Source organism: Leuciscus leuciscus (assembly GCF_965113295.1).
Source record: "Leuciscus leuciscus genome assembly, chromosome: 18".
Taxonomy (NCBI): Eukaryota; Metazoa; Chordata; class Actinopteri; order Cypriniformes; family Leuciscidae; genus Leuciscus; species Leuciscus leuciscus.
Genome location: NC_138742.1, coordinates 7844198 through 7866718, shown reverse-complemented (window position 1 = coordinate 7866718; position 22521 = coordinate 7844198). Strand labels below are relative to the sequence as shown.

At 38.6% G+C, this 22521-nt stretch overlaps 2 protein-coding genes across 2 annotated transcripts in view; both read left to right on the top strand.

Moving 5' to 3' along the window:
- LOC309480929 (uncharacterized protein) overlaps positions 1–22521 on the top strand; it is a 38431-nt gene that overhangs the window by 6365 nt on the left and 9545 nt on the right. The window lies entirely within an intron of this gene.
- The window catches only part of kcng1 (potassium voltage-gated channel, subfamily G, member 1), a 30862-nt gene continuing 12740 nt past the window's right edge, over positions 4400–22521 (top strand). The window contains exon 1 of the mRNA XM_082145632.1: positions 4400–4535. The gene's annotated coding sequence lies outside the window, so the exon portion shown is untranslated. The remainder of the gene's footprint in view (positions 4536–22521) is intronic.

The following is a 22521-nucleotide window of genomic DNA, read 5'->3' as shown; positions in this document are numbered from 1 at the left end:
AATGTGAAAACCAGACTTATAAGGAGTGAGCTAAACAAGGTAATGACAAACAGGTGAATGTGATCAGTGAAGATGAGTCCGAGCAGTGAGTATGGGAAATGTAGTTGTGAGGGAAAATGACAATCTGAAATGGAGTGCCCTCTGGTGGTTCTCGAGGACACTCCAGCTGATGACCGTTACATAGCCCCCCCTCTAAAGAGCGGCTTCCAGACGCTCCTATGATTCTCTAGGAGGGAGGTGGAGTGGAGGCGGACTCTGGGGTGGGATGGAGGGCCAGGCCCGTGGAGCGGAAGAGGGCCTGGAGATTGAGGCTGCGCAGACGGCGAGGGCAGAGCAGGCGACCAGGGCGGAGCAGGCAGTGCAGGCGACCAGGGAGGAGACGACCCTTCAGGCGGCCAGGGAGGAGACGACCCTTCAGGCGGCCAGGGCGGAGGAGGCTGTGCAGACGGCCAGGGAGGTAACGACCCTTCAGGCGGCCATGGCACAGGAACAGGCTCAGGCGGCCATGGCTCAGGAACCGGAGCGGACACCGGCTCAGGAACAGACACCGGCTCAGGAACAGGCTCAGAGACAGACACCGGCTCAGGGACAGACACCGTGGCAGCGGCTATCTCTGCTGAGGGCTCAGGTTCAGGCGTGTCGGCGGCCATCTCTGCTGAGGGCTCAGGCGACGTGGCAGCGGCCATCTCGTCCGGAGACACTGGCTCGGCGGCAGCCATCTCGTCCTGAGACACTGGCTCGGCAGACGTGACGTGAACAGCCTCTGGCTCGGCAGACGTGACGTGAACAGCCTCTGGCTCGGCAGACGTGACGTGAACAGCCTCTGGCTCGGCAGACGTGACGTGAACAGCCTCTGGCTCGGCAGACGTGACGTGAACAGCCTCTGGCTCGGCAGACGTGACGTGAACAGCCTCTGGCTCGGCAGACGTGACGTGAACAGCCTCTGGCTCGGCAGACGTGACGTGAACAGCCTCTGGCTCGGCAGGACTGACGTGAACCTCTGGCTCGGCAGGACTGACGTGGAGCTCTGGCTCCCTCTGGCTCGGCAGGACTGACGTGGAGCTCTGGCTCGGCAGGACTGACGTGGAGCTCTGGCTCGGCAGGACTGACGTGGAGCTCTGGCTCGGCAGGACTGACGTGGAGCTCTGGCTCGGCAGGACTGACGTGGAGCTCTGGCTCGGCAGGACTGACGTGGAGCTCTGGCTCGGCAGGACTGACGTGGAGCTCTGGCTCGGCAGGACTGACGTGGAGCTCTGGCTCGGCAGGACTGACGTGGAGCGCAGGCTCAGCAGAGACCTCGACGGAAAGAGACTCTGGAACGGTGGTTTTGGCAGGACGAGACCCCGTTCGGCCGATCTTCTTGGCCCTCCGTGCTGACATGAGCGGTGAGTCCATCACACTGGACATTAATCTAGAACATCCAGAGACCGATCCGGTGATGGGCCTGATGGGTGGCATGACGTGAAGATTCTCAGGATTAGAGTTTCTCGTGAGTTTGCGGGGTTCTTCCTCCACAAGGCCCACAGTAAATGATGAACCGCTCAAGGAAAGGGCCAAGTCAATATACTGTTCAAGAGTCCCGTTAGGGTCATGCAATGGCATACGGTAGTTGAGTGACTCAGATAGTCCTCCGTGAAAAAATATCATTAGACATACCTCATCCATGTAAGTCAGAGGAGCAAGCTCCAAAAAGTCCATTACATAATTCTCGATGGGTCGATCTCCTTGACGGAGACGTATAATTTGTGCTGCTGGATTCATCGATGGGTCTGGGTCTTACTTGGCTGCTGGATCTGTGTCGGCATAGTTTTCTGTCACGAACTGCTCGGAGACCAGAAAGTTTAGATCCAAATGCAGCTTTAATCAGAAGGGGACAATCCAGACACGTAAACAAATGAACAGGCAACAGGTCAAAGTCCAAACAAACAAACACACAAGGCTGGGGACAAGGCAAACGGGTAATCCAGAGGCCGGCAGGGGACAAGGCAAACGGGTAATCCAGAGGCAGGCAGAGAGTCCAAGAAACCGAAATACAGGGAACCAAAGAAATGCTCAGAGATGCAGTGCAACACATACAAAACTATGCAGTGATTGAATGTGAAAACCAGACTTATAAGGAGTGAGCTAAACAAGGTAATGACAAACAGGTGAATGTGATCAGTGAAGATGAGTCCGAGCAGTGAGTATGGGAAATGTAGTTGTGAGGGAAAATGACAATCTGAAATGGAGTGCCCTCTGGTGGTTCTCGAGGGCACTCCAGCTGATGACCGTTACAAGTGACATCACTAACCCTAAAATTTACATAAACCCCGCCCCCGGGAACGCGATTTATAGATTATCAAGACAGAATATGCTAATCAATGACTAGAAGATAACTACACATAAGCTACATAAATTCATCAACTAACCATTCAGAAATGTCCTGTTGCTTCTACATGTTGTCACTTCTTGAGTCTCTCTATCATTGTCTGACTCCGGTTTGAACATAAAAGGCTAAAAGTGTTTGAAATTTTCAGTCCATGTCTGTGTGAGGTAATCAAAGCTGCTAAGAAAGAGCTGTTGAAGCTCCGCCCTCTGTGCCGGAAGCAGCAGCTCATTTGCATTTAAAGGGACAGACACAAAAGCAGTGCGTTTTTGCTCACCCTCAAAAAGTGACAACTTTAACATGCTATATAAAAATATCTGTGGGGTATTTTGAGCTAAAACTTCACATACACACTCTGGGGACATCAGAGATTTATTTTACATCTTGTGAAAAGGGCATTATACCACCCCTTTAAAAAAAATTGGAGCAAATTATGTGTTTTTTCTTCCAGAGATTATGATGTAATCTTTTTTTCTTCACAGATGAATCGTTCACAGTATCAGCTTAATTAACACAATTGTTGGCATAATGTTTCTTTTATAAATAAAAAAGCAAAAATGGACTGGAGTCAATTATTCCACTTATACTACGGTTACCACACCTCAAGACATTGTTCAGATGTTGTATTTCAAGACATTTGTCAGGTTTTTGTCCTTAGAACACTCTTGTGTGTAGGACTTCTTCATCCCACACCTCCGTTGCTAATTCCAAAAGTCATTTTAGAGCTAGTAATGGAGGCTTGAGCCACTGATAGAAGACCAATGCAGTTATTAGAGAGAGAGAGAGATTAAGCTTGTGTAAATTAGCGAAACTGTAAGTTTATCTGCTTCAAGAACAGCGCCATTATTTATTTATTTATTTATTTATTTGCTTGGTCAGTGTCGTTGTGGGTTTTGGTTCTTTTGCTGTTGTTGTCTGTATAAGGACCTTTGAAATAACTGAACTCATTTGGAGAAGTGATATGAAACTGCAATGCGGTCAGAACCTGCCTGGAACTACTTTAGCTGTGAAAATAATTGCACACCTTAGAACTTTCGTCAACCAATCAGATTCAAGCATTCAACAGCCATGTAGTATAAAATCGTATAAAACACTTCTGTTAAAACTTGTGCACTATTTGAGCTGAAAAGCGGTTTAATTTATAATCATAGCGACGAAGTAAAATATAGGGCTATAACTTTCCAGAGAAAAGGTTAGTATAGTAAGGTAAAGGGACAAGTGTAAATTACAAATGTGGTCAACATTATGGCTTAAACGCTGTCGATTTGAGCTCAACTAAAACCTGGAATATTTCTTTAAAGAAGATTAGGTACATTTTAGGGCTTTCCCCAACTAAAGATTTTTCTAGCGCCTCCATGTCATGCAGTGAGCGTGCTAATATTTTAGCTTACACACTCCGCACAAACACTTAGAAATGCGTCTAATAATAGCACACATTTATCTAGGTGAACATTAGAGCAAGCGGCAAAGTAAAGTTGCTAATATGTTTCAAATAATAAGCCATATTTGACGTCTATGAATGATGTTTCTTTTCCCCGACTAACCGACTATTAAAATTTTGGTCGGCTAAGCCTCTACTCATCTACTAACATTTAGTCGACTATTAGGGGGCAGCCCTACTCAATTTTGATTCTGATATATAAAAAATATTCAAATATTTGTTCTCCCATTGCCTGCTCTAATATCTTCCTGCGCCGTTTAAAAGTCATGCACATATCCAGAAATGTATGCAGTTCTCAAACATATGTTGAGCTGATGTAGAGCCATCTAAATGATAATGATACAATGAAACCCTCTGGAAATCACTCCGCGCTGAAGGGGATGCATATGTGCCCGTCAGTTCAAAGACACTTGGCAATTCCTGCTCGGAAAGAAGGAATCCTTCCTACGGTGGTTGGTTGCTATGGATATCTCTCAAAAGCTCTTAGAATAATGGCACATCCCACCTCTGATGTCAGAGCTGTTGATGTGTGTGTAAAGAGGGAGGGAGCTGAAGCCTGTTGCTCATATCATCAAATGTGCCGCCAGCTCTCCAGAAGCTCCAGAGCCTGTTGAGGGATCAGATAGAGTTGGAACGCACACTGCATTTTTCCTTCTCCTTTTATAGTAAAAGAGAAAGAATCTTTCATTCCTAGACAGCATGAACACTCTCAACTACAGATGAACTACGGTAAGTATTTCCAACTAATGTTGGTGTGCATGCTGTTTTCTTTTTCTGCTTTTTGCAGTTTTGTTTTGTTGTGCTGGAAGTTTAATCAGAGAATGCAGGCGAACCAATCAAAGATTAGCTTGAAAGGGATGTTGTGTTGGTGTAAACAGAAACACGCAGTGGACGTGTGTCCTGTGAGTCAGTTAAGTACTGCGCTAGTACGGGCTGCCCAAATCAGATCAGGGCTAGTAGGATTGCAGCTTGCGGACTGAGCACGAACGAGAGAAGATAAAATAATATCGCTGGAAATTTCAGCTGCATAACCATCATCCACCATAGTGCTTTTTTTTTTTTTTTTGCTGCATATTTCTGTTCATGATATTTTCTTATATATTGTACAATATTATAGGGCTTATTTAAAAAAAAAAGATTTTTTTATTTATTTATATGATATGCAGATTTAGTAATCAAAGTACTCACAATTATTTGAAAATATTTGCTCAGGAAAGCCCTTAAATTATCCAAATTTAAAGGGACAGTTTGATTCCCAGAATTGTATGACTTTTTTTCTTCAGTGGAATGCAAATGATTATTGAACAATGTCTCAGTGTGTTTTTGTCTTTACAATGAAAGTCAATGGGGTCCAATGTCGTTTGGTTCCCTGCGTTCTTCAGAATATCTTCTGTTGTGTTTTGCAGAAGAAAGAAAGTCAGAAAGTCAGTTTGGAACAGCATGAGGATGAGTAAACAATGGCAAAATGTTATTGTGGCAAAGCAGTGAATGGATAAAAGTGGCTTTAGAAATCAATATATTATTTATTTTTATCATTCTGCAGACAACACAAATGAATTCAGTTGTGTTTGTACTTGAGGTGGATTTAGAGTCTGTTCACACACAACATGCTCTTTCCATGCGCTCAAATGTCTTTAAATGTGTGTGTTTTTTTCTGTCCATAAAATGAAAGTTAATGGGGTCCAAGGTTGTTCTTGTTCTTAAAAATGTCTTCTTCTGCATTGTTTGGTGCAGTGTGTTTGCCATCGAACATTCGTAAAACATGATGGTACAAATTAGCTTGAATTGTTTTGATGGTCAGACAAACCTCTACTATTGCATTTATTTTTTATATCATTTATTTAATCGTAAAATCATTTGTATTCAATTAAACTGACAGCCCTTAGTCCTAAATATTCAATATACTGAACTTCTAAAATGTATTCACCTTACTGCATAATCATTTTCACAATTCTTTAATATATATTGTAGTTTAGCGTGTAGATAAACAGTACTATGGTGCTTGCTGTGCACCTTTTTATGTTTAATATGAGATATACGTAATTGATATGAAATCTCTGTACTACGGCAATTGCATTGTTTTGTTTTTTTTCATCTTGTGTTTTATTTTATGTCATTGCAATTGCAACAGTTTGTATCTAATTACTGTGTCTCATGTTCATTCTTATGCTTGTTTTGTCCCGAGAACTGACGAATCTTCATGAGTGGGATTGAATTTCAATCCCAAAGTCCATTTCGTTGCACATTATAGATGCACGCTTGTCCTGTGTTTGATGAGCACACAGTGTGACAGTCAATCCCTCTGATGGAAGACAAAGACGATGCCATTACCAAATGACAGCAGTCAGGATGAGTCAAATTGGTTTAATTTAACAGCGCCATTTATCCAGAATTCGAGAACTTGCTGTTAAATATTTTCTATTAGATTTGGTCGTGTGTAAAGGTAGTGCATCTTTCTATTCTTTTCTGGCATTTACAGTACATTCAGTCAACATCAGGATCTATTTGGGCTTTTGATCCTTTTAATTGTTCATATGAAATAGCATGAGGTGAATACATGTACAATAGAGTCCAAGGGCCCTATTTTAACGATCTGAAGCGCAAGTGTCAAGCGCAAAGCGCAAGTAACTTTGTGGGCGGGTCTCGGGTGCTGTTGCTATTTTCCCGGCGGGATAAATGACTCTTGCGCCCGACGCAAATCTAAAAGGGGTTGGTCTGAAGTAGTTTCATTATTCATAGGTGTGGTTTGGGTGTAACGTGAAATAAACCAATCAGGGCGTCATCTCACATTCCCTTTAAGAGCAGGTGTGCTTGTTCTAAAGCGGGTTCCTATTATAACGGCGGATTTGCCAGGCGCGCGCCAGGAGCGGTTCACAGCCGAGGAGACCGACGTTCTCGTCAGGGCCGTAAAACACAGAGAAGTGACGTTGGGGATGGAGAACTTCGGTTTAATTTGGGTAAATGTGTAAGCTAGATGTATGCTTTTATAATAAACTATCTATCTATCTATCTATCTATCATCTATCTATCATCTATCTATCATCTATCTGTCTATCTATCTATCTATCTATCGTAATAATGTATGATTTTCAAAAATGAAAACTGCTGCTTCTGTGTAGATGAGAGAATCAAAGTGCATGCGCGTTGTGCACACGCTACATTGATTATGGCGAAGCATGCGCTCTTAAAATAGCATATGAATAACATGCGCAACGCGCCACTGACTTTAAACTAGTTTTTTTCGGTCAGTGGCGGAATTGTTTTCTAAACCTGCAAAATAGCACCAGGAAACATTTGCGCCGGAACACGCCTCCTCTTTGCGCTGAACCGCCCCCGGGAGCGCAAAAGCATTTGCTAGTTTACCGACGTGCGTCTGTGGAGGGAAAAGTCCGCTGTGCGCGGGTGCAAAATAGGAATGATACATGCGTCGGTGTACAAAGTCAATTGCGCTGGGTGCAAGATAGGGCCCCAAGAGTCTGAAACCACATACAAAAATTTAAAACAAGAAAAGGTTATGATGTAACAAGAGTCAAATTAAAGACTATGGCGATAATGTAAGTGCCTTTTCGCGAAAGGTCAGATTCTTGATTTCACTGAAGCTCAAGATCTCAAATCGTGCTGGAGAACATGATCATTAGGTGAAGGTGTATCAGGGATGTTTTGTACTTGCTGAGAAAATAATCTGCAATGAAAAAAAGTTGCATTCAATCTGAAAAATCATCAGTATGTCTCAGACTTTTGGACTTCACTGTAGTTCTGTTAGCACATATCAACACATCCAGGGTTATAAATCTCACTGTGGGTGGTTTGGGAAGAGTTGGTGACACTTAGTCATAATGAAGTACACTTATCTGAATGTGAAAGAGTTTCTTGGTGGTTGAGTGGCATCTAGGGCCACGAGTGGGAATGAGTGGTCATCATTTTCCCAAGGTGGGAACGTGTCCTCTCGTTGAATCATCGTCGTGGTGTATTGGTAACTCGGATTGGTAGCTTGATGTTTCATTTGCATATTATGAATTTCAAGTCTGAAAATGACTGACATAAAAATGAGTCTATCGGTTTAACTAAGACAGTGATTCACTGTGTGTCTCTGACAACTTTCTCTCCAGTTATTCGCATGAGAAATGGACTCGCACTGTGAGTTTATTGAGAAGTGATTAGATCTCTAAAAACAAAGGTTTTGCATAAACCTGTAGGAGTTCAGATTGATTCGACTACAGGGAAGGAACAGCAGCTTTTCCTCACCCTAACTGCATTTACATTTATGCATTTAACAGATTCTTTTCTAGCGACTATTGGAATCAAACCCATGACTTTAGTGATGCTTTAGCATGTTATACTGTTTTAAGGAACTAGATCTTGCCGTGTTATTTTGAAAAAAAATAAATTCAAATGCCATATGATTTACTGAGAGTGTAGAAAGACATTACTATTAGTGCTGTCTCTTAGGTTTAAACATCTAATGTTAATAGAATTAATTGGATTTTAGTATTTTACCAAAAATACAATTTAACTTGCTTAAGTGTTCAATGTATTTTAACATTCGCATTGTAAAGGTAATGCTTTTATTTAGCAAGGATGCATTCAATTAATCAAAAGTGACAGTAAAGACATTTATAATGTTACAAAAGATTTCTATTTCAAATAATGTTTTCAAATGTTCTTTTGAACTTGCCATTCTATTCTTCAAAGAATTCTTGAAGTATTCTCCCCAAAAATATGAAGCAGCACAACTGTTTCAATACTGATAATAATCATAAATATTTTTTGAGCAGCAAATCAGCAAATTAGAATGATTTCTGAAGGATCATGTGACACTGAAGACTGGAGTAATGATGCTGAAAATTCAGCTTTATGACATTTATGAGTGAAAGCATATTGGTCTCTTTCTTCTGCTGAACACAAAAAAAGATGTTGAAGTTGTCAATGGGTAACCAAATAGACCCAGGGCCCCATTGATTTTTGTAGTATGGAAGAAAAATACTACGGAAGTCATTTTAAAATAAATTCATACAGGTTTGGAACAACTTGAGGGTGAGGGTGATTTTTGGGTGAACTATCCCTTTAAGACCAGGAAAGTGTATTAAAAGAGAAAATCTGGGCAATTGTGACTTTAAACCCATAGTTGGTTTTGCTGGGATCTGCTCAGGGGTCAGTTTTATGTCCTTTCACTGCAATTTCAGGTTCAAAGAGCACGTCCCCGAGAGCTTTAGTGATTTACAATGACAAAGGGCTTCATCAGCTTCGTGTGTATTGAAAAAGGGCTGGTTTTAATGAGCAGGGTTAATGTCTTTTCATACCTTTATGTGCAGCTTAATTGTGAACTGTGGTCAGGATATTGCAATTATAATGGTCATTCCCTGTTAGCAGCGCTTATGATTAGGGGTCTTCTCGTATACCGTAACACACAGGTGCAACACATTCTCACACCCAAGGCGTCACTTTTTTTCACTTTCAACCATGCTTCAATATCTGACGCTCAAAGCACCCTTTAGCGTCCATATGTGACGCTTCGGTTATGGGTAGGTTTAGGCGTCATGTAACTGACGCTTTCGGAAGCGTCAATATTCGACGCACAAAGCACCCCCTAGCGTCAATATGAGACGCTTCGGTTGGGTAGGTTTAGGTCTGTGGTAGGGTTCTGCGTCTCATATGGACGCTAAAGGGTGCTTTGAGCGTCAGATATTGAAGCATGGTTGAAAGTGACAAAAAGTGACGCCTTGGGTATGAGAACGTAGTGATGATGGTGAGTCTGCAGATTTTTATAACTATATTATTATTGAAGTGAGAAGCAGTTTATATTCTCAGACATTAGCTGCCCTGCTTTTGGTGTTTGGAGTGTTTCTTAGTGATTTTGTTGTTAATTCATTGGCCGCAAGACTAGTATGAGTTTTGGAATCTGAATTCAGTTCCACATCCTTTTTTTAGCCAATCACCTGAGGCATAAATGCCATGTGACAAGATGATCGGTTAAAACTGGGGGTTTAATTTGTTCCATTCTACTGGGATTAAGTAAAATAAAAATAGTTTATTTTAATTATTATTACTTACTCATGTTGTTCCAACTGTATTCTGATAAACTGCATGTGATTTTCGGATAAAAATGTGTGCTGAATGATTAAATGTAAATTATGTTATTTATTTATATTAATATGACAGTTTATATGACAGTTTATAGTTAAAAAGGACAAAAAAAAACCATAAAACTAGTCCTTGCAAGTTATGCACTATATCATGCATATGATCTCGTGCAAGAAAACTGAAAAATAAGTTATTTTCTGGGAATCTTGCTCTTCATCAAAGCTGAACAAATGAGACCTTATTAAAGTGTATATAAGTGTATATGTATTATTTTTTTATTTTTTTTTTATGGTAACTGTTGTTGTGTGAAAAAGTTCACATAAAAGTTTCCACATAAAAAAAACTCATATATAGGTTTGGAACAAAATGGGTTAATAATAACAGAATTATTTTTGGGATTATTCTCATAATGTGTGTAAAGTGCAGCTGAGAGTTTGTAATGTCCTGCAGTGCTTTGTCATTCTCATCCTCTCCGAGTTGCTTTATTCCCAGCCGACAGCCTGTGAATGATGGTGAAGTAAATGTGTTTTGAAGGCCACTCTGCAGGACAGGAGTTTATCATTGACAATATCTAAAAGAATAAGTGAAGTGACACCAGGCGGCCTCGAATTCATCACCCTCGGCTCCCGTCTCAGAGCCTCTCGTTTGAAGTTTGTAGAGTCCGCACATTTCAATCTATCTCATCAGTTGAAGTGCTTTCCGCTGTGTTGACACCATCCAATAACTCTGGATGTTGCTGTTCTTGTTTCTCGTTCTCCTTCAAACGCATTTTCTGTTCTACACTGGCTTTCTGTCTCTCATTCCTCTTTAATATGTGCTGTCCATCTAATAGAGATCCGCTGAAGCCGTGACACTGTTCAGACTGACACCCGTTACGGGCCTCTGTGGTTTCCAGTCCTGGAAGTGCTTGGACATAATGGAGATTACTCACTGAGTTTGTCCTGTTGGTGTCACACAGGAGATGGATTATAACTGCATGAACTGTGTGGTAATGCACATAACTGCTGGACAATTCCTTATGTAATCATTTACGTCATTTATGTTGATGTTTGTGCAGTCCTACGATCCAGCTGAACACAAAACAATTAGAAAATAGAACAGAGCAAGACATGTTTGTAGGTTTCAATGTTTCCTTTCCTGGGAAATTAAAGTTAGTCATTTGTTAGGAATGCAAGAATTTCAAGGATGTTCATTTTGCATCAATATTTCAGATCATTGCTTTCAAATATGTGCGGCAAAAAGATATAGGCCTATATTTTGTAAAATTTTTATTTTATACAGATTGAAACACAAATACAAGTATTAATTTAATTCCTAATAAGGTGCATTTCTTAAAAAACATGTCTGGGTTACATTTCACATTAGAATGTATATAACTTTATATCTTATATATCATTTTAAATGTATTATTAAGTATTTATATGATGGCTGTATTTGTTGCACTGAATATAATTTAGACTAATAAAACAAATTATTAACAAAAAGGTTATGTATATCATTTTACATAATAAATCGAGGTATAATTTTTCATAAGATTTTATTTATTGTTTATTATTTGTTATTTATGCATTATTTTTCATGACAATTAAGCACATTTTTCCACTAATTATTTTCACTGTGATGCATCTGGACATTTTTTTAAATATATATATTTTTGTAATTTCCATTATTTTCAGTGATGATTCTCATAACATTCTCATTAATATTGTAAAACTGTAAAAATGATTTTTTTTTTTTTTTGTCAAAAACATATTTAGTGCAACACAACTGCCATCACATATAAATATTTTACTATTTAAAATAATGTATTGTGTTTTTTATGCATTGCAGTAATAAGAATGAGAATTGAGAAATTAAGATATTTTATTATTTATATATATATATATATATATATATATATATATATATATATATATATATATATATATATATTGATTTGGATAACATTAATGCAACTTGGCATTGCATGATTTATTGTTACTTTTCACAATGTGAAAAATCAGATCCTAAAAAGCAAAAAGCAAATGACATGTTCTTTTGATTTTGAAGTGACATACGACCTGAACATGTTCCTGACAGGTTTGTTGCTATGTACCCAGTAGTGTGATGATCATCCATATCGAGGAGGTTTGCATCGTGACCCTATTTATACATTGTTGCCTGCAACAATGCATTAATAACCGGAGCCATTAGTGCACAAATAGAGATCAGGATGACCCAGCTGCTGGAATTTAAATGAAAACATAGACTGCAATGCAATGCATCTCTGCCGGTGATGTGCTGAAAACCTGCCAGGAATAGAAGCAGTGCTGTGGCAAAGGTTAAGTACAGTGAGAAGATGGAGAGGTTTGCTGAACCACTGCGAAGCCGAGAGACTGTTTTATGTATGGTGGACACATGAGAGGAAGGGAAAGCAATTATAGCCCGAAGATGTTTCTTGTTTCAATATATTCAGCGATTTATTAAATCCACCCACTAATATCTAAAAAAAAATCTCTCTCTCTCTTTCTCTCTCTGATTCCCGATCGAGTTGATGTAAGCAGATGTCTTACGATGTGAGCATGGCTGCGGGCGCTGTTGGACCTGAGCATCCCGATGTTGAACATGTGTTGTGTATACATAGAGTCTGTGCACAAAGACGGTTCAAGAGATGCACTTATGCGTCCCTGCCGATCTGTTGCGGGGAATATTCTCTGCTGTGAGCTACAAGTGTCAGAGTTACAGATGAGGAGAGAACGGCGTTATGCAGTGTTCAGGATTGTGGAGAGACAATGAATGTGGTTTCTCTCCTTCATACTGTGTGTCTTCTTTGGTAAAAGGAAGATTCACGCTGAGAATGATGGTTTTTCCAGATGGCGTACGTGTAAGAATAACTCAAAAATCTGTTGTCTGACTTAGTGTGAGTCATTTAATGAACAAAAATAATGAGCTATGATCTTTGAGATTAGTACTTAAGCTCTTTTTAATGCAACAATGAGGAATTGAAGGCATTTTTATATTATTTTAGTCCAAATGGCTGAAAAATCACATATACAATCACTTGTAATATGATTAAATTGCTTATCACTAATGATCAATTAGGGCGCTGTTACCAAATTGATGTTGTGTGGTCAGTGGGAGCAGACAATGTTTGGTGTCATTACAGAGGGTATGCATTGACATCACTTCCCTTCCGGGAAAAGCCCCTCAGCCGGACTGAGTGGCAGAAGAGCTGCTTCATGACTAGATTTAATTGGGGAAACTGTGAAAATGTGAGTAAAACAAACAATTATCAGTTTAAACTAAAGGTTGGACACGATATTTAGTGTTCCTTACAACTTACCAAAGAGCCAGTGATTCATGGATATTGACATGCAGCCAGGAATCGTGTTTCCTGACATTTATATGTCCCTGATTTCGAAGCCGGGGAAATACATAAAGCAAATTTGCCTGTGAACGCTTTATGTAAATACAGTATAGGTCTAAATCCAGGTGATCAGTTTCAGATTTGTCCGTGTTTATTTAAAAACGTCCAATTAGACAGATTATACGATGGTACATATTTAATTGATGAGTTGTCGATACAATATTTGAACAACAATAAATAGGGTATGATTTTACTGCAAATCCACGTTTCACTGCCTGGAGTCTCTGTGAATTGCAGCGGTCCATTTGCTTCTCTGTTCTTTAGCTTTCGGCAGTGTGTAAAAATACACCTCAGATTTCTTGTCAAATCTATATATAGTCAATCTCTAAACTCTTTCCCGTTTTAGATGTGTTTTGTGTGTTTTTCGCAGCATTCACGCTGAAAACCAATGCTGCCTCTCAGTGTTTTTGCCCCTCAGTGGGCGTGACCTCAGTCACTCCGGCCGACGGTGACGTCACACGCATACCCTCTCTATGTGTTGCAGAGTTACAGCCTCAGAATCAGCTTGGCACCAAGCCGTCAAATTTGTTGATGCGTTCGTTATTCGAGAACAGTTTTGGTTTACGGTCTAGGAGGAGTTTGAAAAAGCAGGTTTTCAACAACAAAAAATGTAATGGCGGACAGCAAGTTAGACCAAATATAGCATAATTGGTATCACTGTTCTCGGTATGACTCAAGGAACCTATACAGAACAGTTTCATTAAAATAGGCAAAAGTTTAAAAAAATGTGGCTAATGTGGGATTATTGGTATCATTCGACTCGGTATGCTGCACTGAACTAAAAGTTGTATGATTTTTAGGCAAAGCTTTCAGAAGTAATTAGCCAGAAGCCATATCACCCTGTAGCCCAAGACTGAAGCTAAGCAGGGCTGAGCCTGGTCAGTATACCTGGATGGGAGACCTCCTGAGAAAAACCAGGTTGCTGCTGGAAGAGGTGTTAGTGAGGCCAGTAGGGGGCGCTCACCCTGTGGTCTGTGTGGGTCCTAACGCCCCAGTAAAGTGAATGGGACACTATAGTGTCAAAGAGCACCGTCCTTTGGATGAGGCGTTAAACCGAGGTCCTGACTCTCTGTGGTCAATTAAAATCCCAGGATGTCCTTCACTGTAAAAAAAAAAATTACATCCCCAAGTCAAAAATTTCAAGTGACCGATAACATCTAAATTTTTCAATTAGTCTGACGTATTATTTCTCATTGAGCCAATGTTAACAGACTATTGCAACAAGAATTTCACTTGGGCCAATTGAAAAATGTTGATGTTATCGGTCACTTGAAATTTTTGATTTGGGAGGGTTAGAAATTTTTTACAGTGTTCGAAAAAGAGTAGGGGTGTAGCCCCGACATCCTGGCCAAATTTGCCCATTGGCCCTGGTCTATCATGGCCTCCTAATCATCCTCATATACTGATTGGCTTCATCAGTGTCTCCTCTCCACCAATTAGCTGGTGTGTGGTGGGCGTTCTTGCACAATATGGCTGCCGTCGCATCATCCAGGTGGATGCTGCACATTGGTGGTGGTTGAGGAGATTCCCCCCTTCCATATGTGAAGCGCTTTGAGGAGCCAGAAAAGCGCTATATAAATGTAACGAATTATTATTTTTTCATATCTCCTGACCAGTAGGTGGCGCTGTGCCAAAGCACTGCATGTAGCCTCAGGTCATGCTTGTGATGAGATGTACCAAGATTTGTGTCAATATTCGAAAACTTGTATGCACGTTATTCGAAATTGGGTTTATCAAAAAGCTTTTAATAACTTTTAGCCAGCATGATCTGAAGATGATCTGAGCCAACCATAGTGAAAATCCCATTTTCCCCATCTAAATCCCATTTAATGTTCCCATTCTTAGTGCAAAATTAAAGAGAACAATTCCTTAATTGATCATTTTAAAAACATTAAAAAATATATATGTTTTGAATTTGAAAACATTTTCATAATCTAATTGGAACGTTAGCAAAACATATTTTTGTTAGCTGGGATGGTGTCATAAAGACGTAGAGCTCCAGGATGCAGTCTGGACCCCATAGACGATGGGTGGGCGCACCAGAAGAGAGCATGAGATGCGTGGGAGGGGGTGTGGCGACGTTTGCCAAGTGTCTCACCAGGCAACCGTGGAGGACGGTTCTATCATCACCCAAAAAAATGAATCTTCCTGCTTAATCATAACAGGCGAGCACGGTGGATATAAAGTGTATGTACAAAAATAGGTAGTTTAGCGACACAATGAACATAATGGAAATTATGCACAAAATTGATATCAGAATACTTTACCAGCTGTTCAGTAGTTTGGGTGAACAGCTGGTAACTTTTTTCTGGCAGGTGATGAATTTGATATAAATCTCTATATTTGTGTTTGTCTTAATTTTATTACATTTTTTTCAAGTAGATAAAAAATATTGAATGTAAGAACTAAAACACAATAAAAAAAATAGTCAAAAATAATGAAGGCATTGTTTTTGGCTAAATTGGCACAAGGAAGCATGGTATTTGACAGTGTTATTTTAGTATCATTGAGATACTACGTATTTTTTATTAATATTTTGAATTAGTTTTTTTTATTTATGTGTTTTTGCCATTTTTACAAGTTTATTTTAAATTGTCTATATAGTTTATATACATTTATATTACAGTTTTAGTTGTTTTAGGACATCAAGTACTAAACTGCCTTGGCAACTCGCTGAAATAAAAATTTAAGTTTTATTTCATTTAACATTTATTTCATTCCAAGCAACAACATTTTTATTTTTATTTTTTTATGGCTTTAATTTTATAATAACCATAAAATGTTATCATTTTCATTTAAATGCATCCATAAAATAATGTATAGTAACAAACAGCAATAAGTACCCACATACACTACCGTTTAAAATTTGGGGTCAATACAATTTTTTTATATTTTTGAAAGAAGTCTCTTATTCTCACTAAGGCTGGATTTATTTGATCAAAAAGTTCTGAATCGATTTATTGAAATGTATTTGAACCGGCAATGACTCGAATTTCCCCACTCTAAAAACAGCTAGTCGACTGACACTGTCCTTAGACAAAAAGTGCATTAAAATAAGTGCAATGCTCTATTTTATATCACCATAAATCACCACAATACTCTATATCATCATGAACATTTAATATATTGGCCAGCCCTAATGTTCGGTTATGTGGATGATGTTTTGACGTGTTTAACAGAACGGAGAGGATGTTTTATTGTGTGCAAAGTTGCACCAGAAGAAAAGCTTTGGCTTCTGTGTTTGACATGCAAATAAGTATCAGCCATAGATAATTCAATAAGCCTCATACAAATCAGCCAGGAGATATTCCCCATGTTATCCATCACTTTGACGAGATCCGGCACTGATATTCTAGTTATTGTTCTGACATTAAGCTTGTGCGCACTCACACATATGCACAAATACTTAAAAATACTCCCAAAAAAAAGGTAAATGGCGGCAGTAAGACTTTATTTCTGGCTGTTCAAGATTTTGCCTTTAAATATTTCGATGGGTTTTTGATATATTAGAAGCAGCGTGGAGACTGTTGCCATTAAATTGAGCAAGACTGCTGAGTGTATTAAACACACAAGCAATTTTCCAATTGAGTAATTTTGCCTGGCTGTCACAGGATGATTGTTCTTGCCTTTCAACAGTCACCAGATCTTGCTATGTAAATAAGCGACGCCTGTAATCTTCCTGTGCTCCGCATACTAAATATCACATTACCAGACCTCTTATTCTACTCAAGTAGCTCAGTCCTCTTGGGGAATAACTATTATTCAAATAGCACTTTAATAATATTGTGTTGCGGTGTCAAGAGAATCTCACCTTCTGCTCTAAATATCTCCTTTTGTGTTCCACAGATGAAACATAAATCATTTCGAAGGACATGATGACAGAATGTTCATTTTGGGGAACACTGTTCTTTGAAAGCAGAGGGTTGAGATCTTCAGAGTTCAGTTTTCTACATGATGAAGGTTAGCAGTGTTAGGTTTAGAAAGTGTGCTCAGCATGTTACTGGCAAGAATCACTGTCTTGTGACTCAGAGGCAATCTGGAGAAAAAGCCCTGGAGCAAAGCTGTGATCTCGCTGCGTCAGAGAGAAATATACGCTTGAAAACTCACCGTTACCAACGCTGCGGTTCAAAGGGTCTCTCTTTTCTCGCACACTCTGTCCTTCAGTGCTGTAGTTCCTTAAAAGGGATGGTTCACCAAAAAGAAAACTGTGTCATCATTTACTCATCCTCTTGTTGTTCTAAACCCGTCGATTTTCTTTCTTTCGTAGAAGAGAAATCTTGAAGAACGTATTGGTAAAAGCACTGGCAGTGAACAATGAAATACTGAGACCACAACACACAATAAATCGAACTCACATACTATAATCCAAGTCTTCTGAAGTCATACAACAGTTTAAATGAGAAATAGACTGAGATTTCAGTCACCAAAAATCACAAATGTAGCACATCAAGAAGCATTGCACTAGATTTGATGCATTGATATTTACATGTCTCATGTAACTACTGTATATGGCTTTCACATGTACTGGACGTGTCCCACCTTGAATGAGTTCTGGACATCAGTCTTTCAAACGATTTCTGAAGTTCTTCACCATCAAATTGAACCAAACCCTTTTACTAGCATTTTTGGCATTGCTCCGAATTTGGGCTTGCCTAAAGTGAAGCTTAAAGTATTGGCCTTTACCTCCTTATTGGCTCGTAGGGCTATCTTACTCAAGTGGAAAGATCCTGCTCCTCCTTCCCACTCACATTGGATTTAGGGACATTATGTCCTGTATGAATTTAGAGAAAATACGTTACACCACCCAGGGATCTGAGAATAAATTTTACAAAATATGGCGCCCCTTCTTGACTTTCTTTGAGAAACCAACTACAACAATATCAGAGTAGCTACCCCTTTCCCCCTCTTTTATTTTATTTAATTCCTTTTTTTATAATTTTTTTAATTTTTATACCATTTTTAACCCTTTCACCTTTATGTATTATAATTTAGACTTTGATTTAAATCATCTCTTGTAGGAATTCTTAATGCGGGTCTGTTTGTAATTGGGTGGGAGGGGTGGGGTATTTTCATGTGTATTCCAAAAAGAAAAGAAAAAGGAAAAAAATTCCTTTGTATTGTATATTATATAGAAAGTTGTCATTCTATAAAAAAAACCTTTGAACGAAATCTGATTTCAGATGAATTTGAAATAAATTTGAATTGAGGTAGCAACGGTAGGCAGAATTTAAATTTCACTGCAAAAATGAGTCGTTTTATCTGGCTTTCCGGTACAAATATCTAAATACTCTTAAATCAAGGTACAGTTACTTGAGCAGTAAAATTACTAAAGATACAGACTTGCTTTCTAAAGAATTGATCAAAATTAAAGTGATAGTTCATCCAAAAAATGAAAATTCTGTCATCATTTACTCACCCTCAAGTTGTTCCAAACCTGTATGAGTTTCTTCTGTTGAACACAAAATAAGATATTTTGAAGGATGTCGGTAACCAGACAGTTGACGATGGCACGCATTGACTTCCATAGTATTTTATTTTCCTACTGTAGAAGTCAATGGGGTCCATCAACTGTCTGGTTATCAACATCCTTCAAAATATCTTATTTTGTGTTCAACAGAAGAAAGGAACTTATACAGGTTTGGAACAACATGAGGGTGAGTAATGACAACAACAAAAAAAATTGGGGTGAACTATCCCTTTATGTGACTTAAAAATAAACAAAATTAAAAATAAAGAAACATTGGCAAACATTTGTTCTTGTTTTAATTTTGATGCATTTTTACTTGTTATATTGCTTTACAGTAATTGCATCTTGATTTAAGAATGTTGAGATGTTTGTACTGGAAAACAAGTATAATTCAAATGAACAGAAATGTACAGAAATTCACATAAAAATGCCTTTTAATTACAAAGCCTTGTTTGAAAGTTAAAAAGTATATGAAATAATATATATATATATATATATATATATATATATATATATATATATATATATATAATTTCATATACTTTTTAACTATATATATATATATATCTCACATGAATTAAACGAGTTTTGTTTTACACAAAAAGTCGTATGTGTTCAGAATGACTTGAGGTGGAGTAAATTATGTGAATTTTAATTTCTGGGTGCACTATATGTTAATACCACTGTTCTGGTGTTTTCTTTGTCCAGTCTTTGCAAGCTGGCAAATCTGTCCACCAGTTGCCATTTTCCAAAGCCGTACGTTCCTCTTCCCAACCTCTTCTTCCCATCACTGTGTGGAATTAGTTGACCCCTTCCTCTCATCCACTTCCTCTCACAACTTCTTTGACACTCAAACCTCCTCAAGATAAGGCTGGCATGAGAGGAAGATAAAGGCAGCGGACGCTCTCCAGCAGCCCAGTGGTTGGCACACGCTTAATTTGACAGGTCGGAAACAAAAGGCCAAGCGTAATCATTATCTCGTGGCGACTGACAGTGCAGGTGCTTAATAAGCATGCAGTGACGCACTCGCTTCCTGAATTTAGCAATCCGAAGGCTCCCATCTTGGCCGATGATTGGTGCCTGAACACACAGGGCCGCAGACACTAATTTGTAACTTGTGAACCCATTACAGCTTAATCATGGTAATTGATTTAATTAGTTTGGGCACTGGCCATGGAGAGTATGAAGCATCTGGGAGCAGTGTTGTGCGCCATTCGGAATTGAATCGAGAATGATTTTTTAAATTCCAATTAAATTCCTGAATTTGACATTTGAATTGGGTAGCGCTGGCAGACAGACTGCAAGAAAGACTTAAATTCAATTAGAGCCCGACCGATAAAGGATTTTTAAGGCCGATACCGATACAAATATTTGGTGATTTAAAAATCCGATATTCCGATATATTGGCCGATATATATATATTTTTTAAATCCAGAAACGCGTAACAAAACATGAACAGATTTCCCTAAAATTAGTTATTTGTCGTTAGTTAAGAGTCCTCAGCCTTACTAAAATAATATAATGCAGTTTAAAAATAAACTTGTTTGTTTTATTGTCACAACAGAACAGAATATATTAAAGTTCTGATAAATATAATGTATAAAAATACAAACTTATGATATGAAACTTAAAGTCCTTTGAACAAAAAAAGTCAACTATTATTATTAATATTGACAGTAATAATTCAATTATGAAATAATGTGTGTGTGTGTGTGTGTGTGTTTGTGTGTGTGTAGAACTGATAAGATTGTAAATGTGTACCTTGAAATGCAATGTAAGTCACTTTTGATAAAAGCGTCTGCCAAATGTCAATGTTATAAGCTACCTTATAATTACAATGTCAACTTGCTTATGCCTTTACCTGCACTCTTTTAATTCTATCCATCTATTCCATCAAGCTACAACAAACCATTTTCAATCATCATTTGCCTTCTAAAATCTACTACTTAGTGATGCACTAAATACAATATGTGACTCGTTAATGCTGCGGCTAAACGAAGTCAGCAACGAAGCTAACTTTTATGTACAGTCTATGTTTGATACTTTTTCTCTATGTCTAAATGTTCACTCCTCGCGTGCCTAACTTACATTTTACAATGCAGAGACTGGAACTACAGATATGCTAGTTATAAATACAGTAATCATTACTTTATTTAGGCAGAATAAGTTCATTGTGATTTCCAAGCTCATTGATGTTAGCGATCTTCCTTGTATAGTGCCCTCTGGTGGACAAACTATGCAGCGCCAACACTCATAACATGGTTGAAGGGTGTTTCGTCCGCTTTTATTTTATTTTTTAAATATTCATTTATCGGCCAGTATAAATGCCGATACCGATAGTTTGGAAAATGCCTAATATCGGCCGATAATATCGGCCCGCCGATATATCGGTCGGGCTCTAAATTCAATTCACGTAGCTGAATTTATATTGTAATTATTTATATATTAAATGACCTTTTTAACATCTTTTTTTTTTATTAATTAACTTAAAATTAAATATATGTACATATTCGTACACAATTAGAATGTATTGACATTTTATTATTGACATGTAATTTTAACTAGAAGTGCAACATTTTTAAACGCAGATTACGAATGTTGTTTGCAAGTTTTGCAAAAATGTAAGCACTGAAAAAGCATTGAATAGATAGATAGATAGATAGATAGATAGATAGATAGATAGATAGATAGATAGATAGATAGATAGATAGATAGATAGATAGATAGATAGATAGATAGATAGATAGATAGATAGATAGATAGATAGATAGATAGATAGACAACTGCTTCTGATTAAGCTTAACTTGAATCAAGGATGGATGGATGGATGGATATATGGATGGTTGGTTGGATGGATGGAGGGAAGGATGGATGGAGGGAAGGATGGATGGAGGGAGGGAATGATGGATAGGCATTGTAAGAAAGGTGTCTAAGGTTCAAAATACTCCACTTGTTGTGTAGGTGAACATTTGAGATGAGTTTGAAAAAGAGGTGTCATTTTCACACTATTAGTGAGATGGGGAAGCTTCCTGTTGCGGGCTATCACAGGCTAGACTGTTGCGTGCCAAGACATTATGTGAACTTGTTTCGCAAGGGTTCATTCATCAGCAGATCCCACGCAACAAGTCAGAACATAAAGCATCTTATCCGAAGGTTCCAGATGCTCCTAAAGACAGCAAATGAAAGTGATGCACGATAAGGCCCTGTAGGGTGAAAATCAAGAAATGCAAAAGTTTGAAGGTAAAATCGCATCAGGTTTTCTAAAAAATCTTGAAGTCCATAAGAGTTTTTCCAACCGTGTCCCTTGTTTCGAACAGTGTGTCCATCGGAGACACCCAATCAAATCAGGGGAATTGACTTCTGCACTCTTGAGTCTTCCCCAAAAAGTAAACAGCATGATTATTGATTAGCAGAACCCGGGAGGCTTGTGTCCATTAGAAAGTACTTTTTAGTGCATTACAGAGGAAGAGGGACATGAGTGATGTCATCAGCCTAGCCGCGCGTCTCACGGGAAGCCACTTATTGTAATAGCATTCTCTTTATCTCGTTACCTCTTCCGGATAGGTTTTTCATTTTAGTGACCGAGTTCATTCATCTCTTCGAAAGTGTTTTTTGCTTGTCCTAAAATGGGTTTTCTTGGTATGATTGTGCCATAAACATTTTTATCGCAGACAGTTTTTAAAGGAATATTCTGGGTTAAGTACTGTAACTGTACGCTAAATCGGCAGCACTTGTGGCATAATGATGATTACCAAAAAAAT